The sequence below is a fragment of the Panthera uncia genome, chromosome E1, assembly GCF_023721935.1.
Source record: "Panthera uncia isolate 11264 chromosome E1, Puncia_PCG_1.0, whole genome shotgun sequence".
Classification (NCBI taxonomy): domain Eukaryota; kingdom Metazoa; phylum Chordata; class Mammalia; order Carnivora; family Felidae; genus Panthera; species Panthera uncia.
Window position 1 is genome coordinate 33,585,267 of NC_064814.1, and position 12,702 is coordinate 33,597,968.

Below are 12,702 nucleotides of genomic sequence, written 5' to 3' on the forward strand. Positions count from 1 at the left end.
TCAGGGGTCAAACTTCATTTTGTTTCAAATTGGTATCCAATTGACACAGAACCATCCTTTTCTACTATAGTATAATGTTTTTCATAATTCAGGTACCATATATGTGTGGGTGTGTTTCTGGACTCTATGTGCTGTTCCACTGGTCTGTTGTCTATCTTTGCACCAGGACCATGCTGGTACAACTGGTAAGATAAAGAATGGTGTAGAATGAATTCTTACAAAATTACAAAACGATAGAAAAAAATCCTGTTGTGAAACATCAGTAGACCCAGTAAATGGCATATCAGATGCTTCCTTCCAAGAACCTCAGAGAACAGAATTACCATCTAGAGATTATTTTAAAACATGGCTAAGATAGATAAAAAAACAGATCACACAGAGTAAAAAGCAATATTTTTTTTAAAAGACTAAATTGACTGAAAAAGGAATCAAATAGAATTTCAAGGAATGTAACGTACTTCTTAAAATTGAGAGTATTCATTGATTCCATGCAAGTGTGTCAAACCTTGACAAATAAGTGATAGGTTTTAACTGTAGTAGCATAAACATGACTCCTGACTGGGGTGCCTGGGTGGCTCAGTTGGTTGAGCATCCAACTTTGGCTCAGGTCATAATCTCACGGTTCATGGATTCAAGCCCTGCGTCAGGCTCTGTGCTAACAGCTTGGAACCTGGAGCCTGCCTCTGGTTCTGTGACTCTCTCCCTCTCTCTCTCTCTCTTCCCCTTCCCCACTCACTCTCTCTCTTTCTCTCAAAAATAAACATTAAAAAAAATTTTTTTTAAGCCATGACCCCCTGATTATTGTCCTTTCCAACTGCAGACATCAAGCAACCTTCTCTCTAAAAAAAAAAAAAAAAACCTTTATTTTTGAGAAAGCACAAGCAGGGGAAGGGCAGAGAGAGGGGGACAGAGGATCTGAAGCTGCCTCTCCACCGACAGCAGTGAGCCCAATGTGGGGCTCGAACTCACGAACTTCGAGATCATGATTGGAGCCAAAGTCGCATGTTCAACTGGCTGAGCCACCCAGATACCTTCCATTTTTTGTTGTGACATGCTTAATGCAACAGCAGACATGAAATAAGCGGGAAATATTCTGAACGGACTGGGCATCCCTACCAATTCATCTCCAGGGTATTTGTCTGTCTTAAATGTTAAATGTCTTAAATGTTAGTGAAACACCACCAAGAAGGTAATGTTAAAAAAAAAAAAAAAAAAAAAAGACCCAGCAAAATAGAAATCCAAAGGGAGTTTTCCAGGTGGTTAAGCAGTGAGCATTGGAGGGGTTTTTAGTGCCACCTAAGCAAAATAAGCCCCATCTGGCTGATTCAGCCTTAGGTTGTGCTACAGGAGAATTATGGAGATATAATTCTCCATATTTACTTTACCTAACCTGGACAGTGGAACCAGCTTTTGGAGTCAGATCTGGATTTAAATTCTGGTTACACCAGTTATTGCTATATCTGGCTCAGAGTGGACATTCAGTCCCTGAGGCCTCCCTTCTCCCACTCCAGAAGCCTTAACAAAGCCCGAGTACACACAATGAGTGTGCTTTTGCCCATCTGAGTCCTAAGGATCCTCATGAAATAGTAATGGTAGCTATTTACAATCACCGGGTCGGTCACTGCACTAGATGTTTTACACACATTACTTCTTTCCAAGCCTCCTAATAACCCTGAGATAGATACAGATACAGATAAAGATAATTTTTCCCATTTTATTTGCCCCAAATCACATGCTAACTTGCACCAGAAATGAGATTTGAACCTATGTCTGTTCTAGGTTCTTTCCATAACACTACGTTGCCTGACTTGTGGCTTATTTCGATGTTTTTTACATTCAGCTTCCTTCTGAAAAACATATTTTCATAAAATTTTACACACTGACAAGTAAAGGACTCTGCTGATTTTCTTCTAGGCGATTTTGTGGAGCTTCACGACAGTCATGTTTCTGTTGCAGGCCTGGCTGCTCCCCTCAGCTGTACATGCTGCACACTCTTATGCAAACCCCTCATCCAGGATCAGGCTTTATTGATCTTTATTGATGCTGCCTTCAAAGCCAGGGCAGCCATCTGAGAGGATGGAAGAAACCAGTAAAAGATTGGATTCTGGGGAGCCATCCCAGGTAGAGTTGTGCTTTTACGCACCAGCACATTTGTGGAGCAAATTTGGTGTGTACTCAGAACGGCAGCTAATGAGCACAAGTGAAGTTCAGTTCTTTGTGTAAACAAGGGAGAAAGCATGTGTCTGAATGTAATTCCGACTGCATCAAGGTCATTTTAGAGCTGGTGGAGCTCTATTTGTCTTAGGAAATCTCGAAAACTTTTATAGGGAATTCGGAAAATATTTTCAGCCAGCAGGAAAGATAAAATCCCTGCACACAAAGTACAGGCATGGGCCCAGAGACTGAACAGACAGACTGCTGTAAAACCCCCGTTTAATAAGGCATTAAAATGCCATCGACCTGGACACATTAAAAAAAAAAAAAAAAAAAAAAAGAGCAATGAAAACAAATACCATTCAAATAATTAGGATCTTATGCCTGGGGCCAGCCTTGATGCCAAGCAGGGACTCCCCTGCAGGAATCAGCATTGAGCCCGATCCCCGGAAGGAGGGGAAGGAGGGGAAGGAGGGATCGGCTAAGACAAAGGCAGCTCTGGACCGGAATTTTTGCCAGCACCCCCCGCCCCTCCCGCCGCTACCGCCGGCCCCTTGATGCTGAAGGCAGCGCGTTTGAAGTAGTCTTCCTCGCCGACATCTTGGGCGACTTTACAGCCCAGTAGCTCGTGTGGGGCTTCGGTGCTCGGAGGATTACCGAGCTGCCCCAGGGAAGGGTCGAGAGCGCGCTCCCTACCGTGGCGGCGAAGCCAGCGGCGCCGCGCTCTTCAGTTCCATGAAGGACAAGGAGGCATTTGAAGGCCTACTTTATTGGGTAAATAGGCTCCAAATTGGGGTGAGGGTTGGAGAGTGAACATTTGTTTACGAACGTAGCTGTGAGGGGAAAAAAGATGTCTTTTCACTAGCTCCTGCAAATACGGAAGCTGCCCCTGAGGTATTTCCTGCCGCCCAAGCTCCTGAATAGCTGAAGGCCAGGTGCACAGCGGCACATTTCATTCCCACCCTCCCCCAAGGTAGTTCCCGAGGGCTCAGACCCAGAAATTTAAAAAATAAAGGACTTGTCTTCTCCTTATTGCTGGAGTGATCATTTGTTTGCTTGTGGCACCAGTATTTTGCAAAGTTGCTGTTACAAAAGGATGCCTCCCAGGTCTAACTGGAGGAGCTTTGATACAGTTGAATTTTAAATCCCATTATATCTCTGGTACAAATGGAGAGGGTCTGGTATTTTTCTCCTCTTCATTCACTTTTAAAAGTTTCTCATGTGAATCTGTGTCTCTGATCAGGAACTCTTGTTAAAGACTCCTGTAGACAAACTTGTGACTACCTGAATATGTTTCTAAGATTTTCATTTCTTCCTCCTCTTGTACATTTCCTTTTCTTCCAACAGATTGTAATCTCCAGCAAAATTTGTAGATGAGAGACTGGAGAAAAGGAGAGAAGAAGAAAGAGAGAATGGAAAAAGAATGAAAGAAATTATAATTAAAGTCTAAGCATTTTCTGGGGTTAATTTGAATTGGACCAGTTGGTTTTGTTTTGCAATACAAAAGAAAAATTCAGGCCTTGGGGCCTAAAACTTTCATTAAATTCAGCTTTGGTGAGTTCTAATAATACAGCGGTTTATTACAAGCGTGAAAAATGTCATTGTGGAGGCCTTCCTAAGCAGCAGCCTCACCTCTTGGGTATGACTCATACTTCCTCCATGGCCGCCTGAGCTGTAAAGTTGTGGGCAGGATATTTAAGGTCCAGTGAACCAGCTCCTTGAATCCTTCTTGCCATTTTACTGGGATCATGTCCCAATTAGCAATCTTGCCATCCAGAGCAGTAGCTGGACAGCAAAAGTGAGAGAGGGGCAGGGTGCTCAGGGCTGTTGCAAATGATTAGTCCAAAAGAGTAGCGTAAAACTTAGAACTCAGTCCCCGGCAGGAGTCTGCTGGAGGAAATGAAGGGATCAACAACATGAGAGGAGTACTGTGGCCGATTGTTCCGACCACAGCCACAGGCTTTTCTGTGTGTGCCGGAAATTGACCTCGTCAAAAGCTGAGGATGCAGGCTGGGCAAGGATAATGATAAGGTAGGTGATGATACTAAATCATCCACCTCTCAGAGCTGATGAGATTGTTCAATACCTTGCCAACCGTTCCCCCTCCTTAGTCTATGAAAAGCAGTGATTTTTTTTTTTTTCATGAATAGGCAGAAATTAGTGTGGGCTGGTGCTAATTGGACCAACGGGAAGCTTAATAATTGCAATCCCTTTCATTTCTTACTGAGTATTTTCATGCAGAGCGTCTCATTTGGCCCATGAGCCATGCCAAGCCTAGGCCGTTGGCAGCACAGATAGTGCTCATCCTTCCTTGCAAAGAGAAAATTGAAGCCGAAAAAGACTGAGGGATTGTCTAAGGCCTCCAACAAAATAGTGGCAGAGTTGGGACTTTCTTTTAAGAATAGATTCATTTCCAGTGTCACTGAATATGGCAATGAGCTTTGAATGAAGGAGCAAAAAACTCAAGCTGTCTCTTCCTAGGTGAAGACAGCTGGCTTCTCCGCTGGAGGGATACCCTTTCCTAAATGTCCTTGAATGGTGTCCTGAATCCTGGATGAGCCCCAAACCCCTAGGAGTGTGAGGTGCTCAGAGCGCTGGAAAGACCAAGCAGGATTCTTCCCAGCATGGCCCTCCAGCTCCCTTTGGCACTCCATACCTAACTGCGCATAGGCTTTGGCGGCTGTTAAAGAAGGCTTAACTGTGAGACAGGAGAAGCAATAAAGTACCGAAAGGCAATAAAAGGAATTTCCCAGAAAAGAAAATGTCTACATTTTTTCAGCATCTAAAATGAAACCTATGCAGACGGGCATCCCATGGTAGGGAAGAGGGACAACATTAATTGGGCACAGTTTTATCTGTGTTATCTCATTTAATCTGTTATTTAAGCTTGGAAGGTAGGTAGCGCTTTATTACCCCTAATTAAATGTAGGGAGATATTGAGGCTCACAGAGATGAGGCATACAGCTAATAAGTGGTAGGGCTCCAGGCCCATTCTCTCTTCACTACCTCACTGTGCCTCTCCATCCAAAGCTCTGGTAAACCATCTCTGGGAGGTTGTGCAGAGCGCAGAGCCTCACAGTGACTGCTCTAGCACCCTTTAGTCTCCATCCATCCTTTTTTTTTTTTTTAATGTTCATTTTTGAGTGGGGGGGCGTCACGCATGCGGGTGTGCACAAGGGGGAGGAGCGAAGAGAGAGGGAGACAGAGGATCTGATCTGGGCTCTGCGCTGACAGCTGACAGCCCACAAAGCCACAAACCCAAGATCATGGCCAGAGCTGAAGTTGATGTTAAACTGACTGAGCCACCCAGGTGCCCCTCATCCTTTTTTAAAAATCTCACCTTGGGGTGCCTGGGTGGCTCAGTCGGTTGAGCGTCCAACTCCGGTTCAGGTCAAGATTTCTCAGTTTGTGAGTTTGAGCCCCGCATCGGGCTCTGTGCTGACAGCTCAGAGCTGGAGCCTGCTTTGGATTCTGTGTCTCCCTCTCTCTCTGGCCCTTCCCCGCTCATGCTCTGTCTCTCTCTGTCTCTCAAAAATGAATAAACGTTAAAAAAAAAAAATCTTACCTCCCTTCAGCAAAAAGCTTTAAAGCACATATCCCAATATATTATTTATTATTTATAAAGTTATTTATCAATTATACATATTTACTACTATGCTACACTAGATATCTGAAAAGGATGAGATAAATATAATTAGAAAAAGAAGTTTCTGTATTTCCTTCCATTACTCTTTTTTGGAGCAAGTCCTGCTATAGATTCAAACAGAGTCCTGGTTATAACTAAGAAATTCATGAGTGCAGACGTTATTATTCACGGACTTACAGACCTTCAGTGCTGCAAGGGAAATGAGGAGCTACGCAGAAGAAGGAAAAGGAGGCTCAAAAAGAGGGCAAGCCACACAGCCAGCATTTGACGGAACTGGGACTGGAACCCACATCTCTCACACCCCATCCCAAGCTCTTTTCACTGCTATAAGAAAAAACCAAAAGCTCATTTTGTTGGGCTAGAAAATGCAGGTTTGCAGTGTGACAGGCCAGAGCTTAATGCCTGAACCTTCGGTGCCTTGTGTGGAGTAAATTCAGGTCCATCGACTGCCCTGAAGAGACAGCCGTTGGCTTTCAGTCTGGGCCAGAGAACATGTGGGCCGGGCCATCAGCACGTGGGGTTTAAGGGAAGGAGGACTGTGCTGTGCTGTGCTGTATTTGGTGTTATTAAAAGCAGCTCACATAGTTTCCATCATTCCTAATGGAACTACGTCATTTTACAGACCCAACCCTTGCTTCGGGCACCCTAGCTAGGAATTCTTGGTGTAAAGAATCGTGACTCCAGAACAAGTCTCTTCCAGGTCATCCCAAGGAAGAACTCTGTGGCCAGGAGTTGCAAAGGCAAGGGAAAGATACCCTGGCTCTGCCACCCAACCCGAGGGGGTCTTGAGGCCATTCCCCCAGACACTTTAAACAGTCGTTTTAGAGGTACTTGGATTATTTACTAACTCTGCTAGTTTGGACCAACCTGACCCAGCCTCATGGAGAGGATGGGACCTAATGCAGTGACAACCTACCTCCCTGTGAGGCGGAGGGCAGCAAGTTCATGGCCAGCATGTGGTGAGTGGAGGCAATTACAAATTGAGGTGCCACCAATTGTTCACTAAATTATATTTGGAGGAATCTCCCAATTCCTTAGACCTAAGGAACACCATCATTTCCTAAGCATGCACCCTGTTCTAGGTGCTTTATGTAGGGAGTCATGTTTGGGGACTTACTGTCTTTGTTTTTCTCTTCTTTTTTTTTTTAATTTTTATTTATTTATTCTGAGAGAGAGAGAAAATGTGCACAAGCGAGGGGCGGAGAGAGAGGGAGAAAGAGAATCCCAGGCTCTTCACTGTCAGTGCAGAGCCGGAAATGGGGCTCGCTCTCACAAACCTTGAGATCGTGACCTGAGCTGAAATCAAGGGTCAGACACTCAACTGACCAAGCCACCCAAGCGCCCCTGGTTTTTCTCTTCTTAAGGGAGAGACAAAGCTAGTCCTAAATTGGCATAGGTCTCCCAAGGAAGTACTTGGGAGAGGGGACAATTTGGAATCCCTGAAAGAGAAAGAGATATAGGTACGTGGAGGGCAGATGCTGGAAACAGCACCGATCTAGTACTCCTGGGGCTCATTTACCCCCTAGCAAGCAATTGGATACGTTCACAGAGAGTTGTCATTGGGAGCATACACTCTCAATGCCGGCCTACAGGGCAGGAGGGTGCTCAGATAGCTTGTGAGTCTGGGGGCTAGCCTGTGACCCTACAAAATGAGCTGCAGGAGGGCCCTGCTTTCTCACTACCTCCACAGTGGCAGCCAGAGCAGAAGAAGCAGACCACACCAAGCCTAAAGCAGAGTCACCAATGAAAGCAGCACTCCTACCTTTGAACAGCCTCTTGTCTTCTGCCTGGGCAATTCCCTGGTTCAACATGTCTGAACAGCCATCACCCCACGAGCAATGTTTTAGTGCCTTGGAGTGCTGCTCCTGCCAGCCCAAAGCCCTGCAGCCTCACACAGCTAACACTAGAGGGTAGGCAGCCCAGACCCAAGGATTTGCCACTCTGGGGGACACAGACTTAATGAAGGAGAGAAAAAAGTATACAGATGTAAGCAGTCTTTAGAACATAGAACCTGCATAAATTAGCAAGTGTTTGAGGGCTGGGCGGGTAGGGAACTGAAGCCCAGGTTTCTGATTTGAGCAATGAGACTTTGGCTGGCAGGGCCATTTACCAAAACATATAAGGCAAGGAGATGTTTGGAGGGCTCAGGTTTGAACAGGAGGAGTTGGAGATTCTGAATCTCTTAAACAGAAACATCCAGAAGACAATCTCAGGAGACGGAAAGATTAGACTGGAGATTTGTCAGTGTATGTTGGTGAAAGAGCCGTGGGAACAAATGGCCTCACCCAGGGAGAGTACCTTGTGAGAAGACAAGGCTAAAGCCCCAGTCCTTGAGCAACAGCAGCATTGAAGGACTGGGCAGACGAAAAGGTGTCTAAGAAGGACAGCCCAAGGATCAGGAGGAAAACAAGGGATGTGAGGGGGCCCAGAGGTCAATCTCTGTCCACCTGACTGGGAGCATTGGCCACTTCCCAGGGTGACTGCCATAGCATTGGACACAGTTTCTTCTCTTTTATTCCAGGCACTTCTATAATCACAAGTTATTTTTCTTTGTTCTTTAATTGAATCTTTTGGTTACAGAAGAAATACATGCTCATTGTAACAAGGAAAATAAAACAGAGATGTATGGGGGAACTATCAGAAAAAATTCCTCCTAAGTCTTCTCTTAGCCCCTACCACACACACCCACACCCACCCAACCACCTACCCTCCCCCACACACACCATGCACACACATATATGCACACTCACAGGTTTGTTTTTTGCTTTGTATTTCACACAAATGGGAAACCATATCTATTACTTAGAAAATTGTTTTCACATAATATATCATGGACCTATATATTTATATATTTCATTCTCTTGTCGATTGCTATTTAATGATCTGTAGTTTGGCTGCACTGATGTATTTTTTTCATTCCCAAATATTCTTGAGATCATACTCGGTGTTATGATCCTCTTTTTTCACTTAGTATTAAATCAATTCTCCGTGTCACTAAACACACTTTGTAAATATATTTTCAATGACTACATCATAGTACAGAGTATGAGTATATCATAATTTATTTAACCATTATTTACTTTCTTCCAATTTGGGCTATTAAAAATAATACCATAATGAACATTATAGAGCATTAAGCTATGTCCACATTTCTGGTTATTTTCTTTAGGATATGAACACTTTTAGACTCTTTGTCCAAGTTACCAAGTTGCTTTTTCCAGAGAGACTATAACAATCTGCGTTCCCACCAGCAATGATTGAGAGCTACTCCCCACATCTTTTCTTAAATGTTTATTAATTTATTAGATAGAAGTGATGTTTTCTCACTTTAATTTGCATTTCAGATTATTAGTGAGGTTAGCTTTGCTCAAGTTAATTATCATTTTGTGATTCTCTTACGGAGGGGTTGATCAGGGCCACCCGTGGCTCTTCATTTCTAAATCTGCCCTTCCTCTTTCATTGCCAGCCCTGCCTCAGATGCTTATTTCCCACCCGGGGCTCCAAGAGAGCCCTCTCCTTCCTGGTTCTGCATCTTCCTGGCCATCTGCTCACAAACCTCTCTCATTCCCACCTCAGTCCCATAGCTGGTCTCTCTCATGGCTTCTGTGCCTGTGGGGTGCTCTTTTTCTGCCTCCTCTGCACTGGAGAACCGAACACAAGCCTAGAATTTTCATGCAGGCTGACAGGATCCACCATCAGACTGGGGTCAGTGCTGAACTTGGGCAGACACAGCCAGGGCCCTTCCTGCCCTGCACTGGGCCCAGGTAAATGGGGGGCCACAGTGGGGGCCTAACCAGCTGGGACTCTGTACAACTCTGTCTCATCTTTTCCTTTCCCATTTGCCTCCTCTCCCCATTATTCCAACTCGGGCTTTCATTTTCGCAAATGATACAATTTGGTGGTTTGGGGTTTCTGCAGGAGAATTTCTGTGATCCTCAGAGCGCTGGGACCTGTTTGCACTCGTTAGGGAAGAGAGATTCTGGACGCTCTGCAGACCCCGTCAGGCTGTGGTAATAAGCAGGGGCTGTTTGAGCTGCAAAGTGTAAACCTGGTCCTTCTTAGTGAGACTCTGCAGAAATCCCACTGGAGATTTTTCTGCCCCTGCCCTGTCTACTTTCCTTCATAATGATAAATGGCTGAAAAGAAAACTATCTAATCTCCAAACTGCTTGCTTTTTTTCTACTCTTTCTTCAAGGAGAGAAGGAAGAACACAGTCACATAAAACAGAGTCCTTCATCGCCTGCTTCTCAGGAGACAGTTCTTTCCCTTTTCATCCCAGGCCTGTTTCTGATCTCTGATGGGCTCGCACTGAAAGCTCCAGCAGGCCCCTCTAATCAGCTGCGACAGACGCTGCAGTTGCTTGGGTCGCCCATCGAAATTGAATTGATTACCCGGCCCCTTTGCCATTTTGTTCTGCACACAATTGCTTAATAGCTGTCACCTTGGCTTTCAGTCCCAACCGGCTGCAGGCTGACTGGTTCCCATTACTCAGGATGGCCAGTGCAAGTTCATCACCTTTACAGGATGTCCCTGATTGATTCCGTATGCCTGGGAGACCTGTAATATATTTGCATAGGAGCAGGGCGTCGCTGGGGGACGTAATAGAAATCTCTGGGCTGCAGGGACTGCCAGATTTAGCTGCGGGCTCGCCATATTTGAATCATTACAGGGCTTCTTGTCGGGAGTCTGGCCTCTGCTGACATAGCTGCTAATGAATTTGTAAAATTTTCTAAAAATACAAAACAACCCAGCCTGTCCTAACCTTTGCTGTCGCCACCTGCTGCCTGGGTGGGGAAGGCAAACAGAACCAGGCTTTTCCTGCCTGAGTTTGTGCTGGTCTTTTGAAATGACAGTCTCCTCCTCCCCACTCCCGTGCCCTGCCTGCCAACTGGGGCTTGGAGGGGGACATCTTTCAAGTGAAATCCTTTGCACTGGGAACTACTTCAATTAGACAGCAGGGGGAATGTTAACATGCCCTCCGGCCTTTTAAGTGGGTTTTAATTTTATGTTGTAAGATAAGACCCTGCAAGGCTGGGGCTGCTACTTCTCCAGCAGAGGCTCCATTAGTGGGGCAAGCTGAGGCCTCTTGACCCCCTGAGGCCCAGCCAAGACTGGAAGTTGGTTTGGTTTTTTAACAATTTGTCAGTCTGCTCCAGCTTCTCTTTCATTCTCCATTTTGTTATTCCAGGCTCTTCTGTTGTTGGAGGGCAGTTGGGTAGCTGAGCTGCAGCTAAGAGCCTAGCCCAGCTTCACCAAGTGGCTGGCTCTGGGCTGGTGATCAGAGCCTTGGGGGCTGCCTGCCTATGGCCTCACAGCTGAATATTCATCTCCCCCCCCCCCCCTTCCCAGGCAGGGCACTGTAGAAGCAGACACTTTTCATGTGGCAGGTTTCTGGCCCGATGATGTATGACCTGTTGGCGCTACTGAATGGTGCCCTTTGTTCCAGGGTATCCCATGTGCCCCCTTTTTATTGACTTGTTGATTCAGAAGGGCAGGAAAGTTCCACAAATCCCACTTCAGGCCTTGCTCTCTAGCCATGCCCAGGTGGGAAAGCCCCAGGACCTCATGCTTCCCAGAAAGCTGGTAGGAAGATATGGGCCGCTTAGACTCAGAATATCCCATAAGAGACAGACAGCTTTCTTTACCTTGGATTCAGGCAACTGTGTATCTGGAGAGAGGCTGGGAACCCATGTCTAGCTCCCAGCCCTCTGCCTGGGGTTCTAGAAGGTGTGGAGTGTTCCAGAATGCAATCCACCCAGAAAGAAAAGAACAGAGCAGGTGTGAGTTAGGATGAACCCACCACTTCTCTGTGTCCTAAGCCAGGTTCAGTTAAGTTTTTCTCTGTGACCAAAAAGCCCAAGGTGGGAGCCAACAGCCAAGGAAAGAAGGAGCTTGGCTTCCTTCTGCAGGAGGAAGTCCACCCAGAGAGCAGCCCTAAAGCCACAGGAAAGGACTCTGGGGAAATAGGAGACAAGGTGGACTTTTTATCCAGCAGGAAATCTCATCTTCATCCTGATGAAGGTATGGATTTAAAGAACACCCTTACCCTTGTCTTCTTTTCTCCTGGCTTCCTAGACCAACCTGCAGTGGAGATGGTGGGTGACAATGAGGGGAGGGGGCAAGAGGCAAGGCGTTGTAAGGAGGGAGCCCCAACACACCTCCTGACACCAGCTTCTCTTCTAATCTAATAGGGTGGACTGGATGCATCTCCTTTCTTGCCACTCCATCTTGTGACCAAGCTTTAGGGATCTGGTTGAGGAGGAGGATGCAGAGGTCTCTTCCAGGCCTTGAATCCTTTCTCTAGGGTGCAGGTGGCTGATGAGCTCATACATCTGACTGCTCTGGAAAGCCTCATGTTCTCACTCCAACCTGCTCTTCAGTTCCTCACCTGAAGAAGCTGCACAGATCCCACCGAGAATTCCCTACGTGTAAGACCACCTCCTCCAAACCACCAGGTTGTGTGCTGACTACTGAAATGTGACAGATTCTTGTGTACTGCCTGCCTTGCCCTTCTGGGGTCTTTGGGGACCCTGAAATCCAGACCCATCATCTGCAGAGTAGCACGAGATCAAAGATACAGCTGTTCCGTTGGTCCTAAATTCCTTCACTCTAGGCTCAGAGGCTCCATAGTGTAAATGCTCAGAGGCACAGAAGAAATACCAGCAAAAGGGAGGGTGAGACCATTGCTGAGCCAAGAAATGACAAGTCAGTAGTAAAGAGCATCCACACACTTCACAGTTGTAAAATGGCTTTATGTTCTGATATGTAAAATAAAATGTCCATGCTATATAACAAAACACTTGAAGTTCCATACCCCCTGTTGGCTAATGTGTCTTTCTAATAAAGTTTAATCTGTGGTGTGTATGTTTATATATATATATATATATTTATTTATTTATATA

At 45.7% G+C, this 12,702-nt stretch overlaps 1 long non-coding RNA gene across 1 annotated transcript; it reads right to left on the minus strand.

The window, feature by feature from the left end:
- Positions 1-2,903: 2,903 nt before the first annotated feature.
- LOC125926770 (uncharacterized) lies at positions 2,904-11,524 on the minus strand. Its single transcript, XR_007459164.1, has 2 exons — positions 11,446-11,524; positions 2,904-3,535 (listed from the first exon to the last, which is right to left on the minus strand). It is a non-coding gene; the product is annotated as an uncharacterized LOC125926770 (long non-coding RNA).
- Positions 11,525-12,702: the final 1,178 nt, after the last annotated feature.